The following is a 2,958-nucleotide window of genomic DNA, read 5'->3' on the forward strand; positions in this document are numbered from 1 at the left end:
TGCTATTTAGATGAGTGTTGTGTCAAACTGACTTCAAAGTTCACCACTGATCACTTTCAGCATTGCTTCATTTCTCTGTAATGAATTCTTCATTTTGATTCATCTCTTCAGCTGGGTGAGTCTTCAAGTGAATTTTTCAAGAAGGTACAGAGGTTGAATATACTTTCTAGCTGCTGTGTACTTGTGAAAATGTCTTTTCATTGTCATAGTGCTTAATGAAAATGCACTGGGTCCATAAATCCTTGAATTATATAATTTCCCCAATAAATACAGATTTGGTTCCATTATTTTTACATTTAGTATTTTAAATAAGCCTGATATCAGACTAAATTTTCTTCTCTTAACTTTTTTTTTTAAATTGTTTATTTATGGGATTTTCTTCTATTTATTTTGACTCAAAAATCTTTTTCTGATATGTGTCTCAGTCTCTGATTTTTCCCTGGATTTTTATGGCAACTTTCAATCTGCATACAGTGTTCCCCTTTTCAGGAGGAGGATGTTTTATTCAATTAAGTGTTTGAATATTACTTTCTTCCTCAGCTGCAGATATAATTCTTGGTTTGGTTTACTTAGCTATGTTTCTTATGTCTCTCATCATCTTTCACAGCATTTTCATTTTCTTCTCCTTTTTCCTCTGTAATTTTGCAGACTCTCAGATTTGTCCTCATCACTAATTTAACTTCCTTCATGTTAATTCCACCCTTTCTTGCCTGCAAAATGTATTTTAAATCTGTTACCAAATCTTTACAGTTTTAGGCAGTCTTTTCCTTCATATGTTCATTCCTGCCCACCCCCCCCCCACACACACACACACTTTTTTTCTAAATTGAGACAAAACATGAAATTCACCATTTAAGGGTTCTGCCGCGGAGACACGTGAAGGTCGGTGACTTGGTGCGGAGTTTGTCTCGGCACGCGTGGCCGCGCTGGGATGGCGTCCTCCTCGTCTTCCTCCGCAGCGGGTTTGGGCTTGGTCGACCCGCAGCTGCAGCATTGCACGGAGGTAGAGACTCAGAAGCAGCGCTTCCAGCAGCTGGTGCACCAGATGACGGAACTTTGTTGGGAAATGTGCATGGACAAGCCTGGGCCAAAGTTGGACAGTCGGGCTGAGGCTTGTTTTGTGAACTGCGTTGAGCGCTTCATTGATACAAGCCAATTCATCTAGAATCGACTGGAACAGACCCAGAAATCCAAGCCATTCTTCTCAGAAAGCCTTTCTGACTGACCTGAGTATTACCTCTCTGGAAAAGGAAGGTAGTTCAAGAAATGAAGAGCAGTTGATGGGATGGTTGAAGAAAAGGCTGTGGGGGGATCGGCTCCCACCTTTGTCACTCTTGGGACATCCTGTCATCTGAGAATGAATAAAGACCGATTTTTGTGTGTGGGGGTGGTTTGAGGGTCAAATGTGTTTGGGGTTGTGTTTTTTAATGCTAATCTTGGGAAAACAATTGACAGATGAATGGAAAACTCTACTAGGTGTATGTTACTGTATGTGGGACGATGCTTTCCTCATAGTCCCATTAACTGCTTCCTATAATTTTAATAGTGGAACTGCTCTATAATTTGATATGTGGGACCACATAGGTAATAATCTGTTATTTGTGTGGATTCCTTTCAGATTTCTGGAGAGATCGATATACATCTTTGTGTCTCTCAGAAAGGGCAGCAGTGGGGGAAAGAGTAATTTGGTACTTGACTGTAGGCCTCCTTATCTAGTGTTTGATTATCAGTGCTGGAAAAAAAATGTATGGAGTATTCATACAGTACATTTCACTTTTCTAGATTATCTCCCTCCCTTATACTGTGATTCACTTAAATTTCTATATATAAAGTACAGTCTTGAGCTAGTACAGGTAGCCTGAGAGTCTAGAGGACTTTAGTTAAAGGAATCTAGCCAGCGAACATAATTCTCATACTAAACTGCCACAAGGAAGACGTTAACTTACCCTGTATGTCAGGGTCCAAAAAAATTTAAAGATGTGCCTAAATGAAAAAATAAGTTATAAAGATTTAGGCCAGTCAAAAACTAACAGCAGTTTCAGGTAGAGGTGCATGCCTAACGTAAACCAGCATAGTTTCCATTTACTGCGTTCTTTTCATCACTGAAATAAAAACTTCTACAAGATTCAAAAAAAAAAATTCACCGATTAAAGTAAGTGTACAATTCACTAGTTCTTAGTATTTTCACAACCAATATTGCTATCTAATTCCAGAACATTTTTGTCACGCCCCCACAAAGAAATCTTGTATATGTTAGCTGTTACTCCCTATTTTCCCCTCCCCAACATCCCCTGGCATCCACTAATCTACTTTCTGTCTATATGGATTTGCTCATTCTGGACATTTCATATACATGGAATTATACAATATATGACCGTTTGCTATTGGCTTGAAATATTTCTCCGTTTAATAGTGTCAGTTTTTCGGACTTCCCTGGTGGTACAGTGGTTAAGAATCCGCCTGCCAATGCAGGGGACACGGGCTCGAGCCCTGGTCTGGGAAGATCTCACATGCCGCGGAGCAACTAAGCCCGCGCGCCAAAACTACTGAGCCTGCGCTCTAGAGCCCAAGAGCCACAACTACTGAAGCCCATGCACTTAGAGCCCGTGCTCCTCAACAAGAGAAGCCAGCACAATGAGAAGCCCGCGCACCACAACAAAGAGTAGCCCCTGCTCGCCACAGCTAGAGAAAACTCGCGCGCGGCAACGAAGACCCAGCGCAGCCAAAAATAAAAATACAAATAAATAAATAAATAAATTTATTTATTTATTTAAAAAAATAGTGTCAGGTTTTTTCATTTTAATTCTGTTAGTTTTTCTTTATGTATTTGGGACTTGCTTATACTGCATTTGTCTTTTAAGTCATATAGGAGAAAAACTGACTTACAAACAAAAATACATTTATACTGTCTTTTGTATTTACTTATGTAGTTACCTTTAGTACTTTTTTCATGTGGAT

The 2,958-nt window shown here is 39.5% G+C and overlaps 1 pseudogene; it reads left to right on the forward strand.

The window, feature by feature from the left end:
• Nucleotides 1-931: 931 nt before the first annotated feature.
• Nucleotides 932-1,408, forward strand: LOC132376960 (mitochondrial import inner membrane translocase subunit Tim8 A-like; annotated as a pseudogene).
• The last annotated feature ends 1,550 nt before the right edge of the window (nucleotides 1,409-2,958 follow it).

The sequence above is a fragment of the Balaenoptera ricei genome, chromosome 13 (genome assembly GCF_028023285.1).
Source record: "Balaenoptera ricei isolate mBalRic1 chromosome 13, mBalRic1.hap2, whole genome shotgun sequence".
NCBI lineage: Eukaryota > Metazoa > Chordata > Mammalia > Artiodactyla > Balaenopteridae > Balaenoptera > Balaenoptera ricei.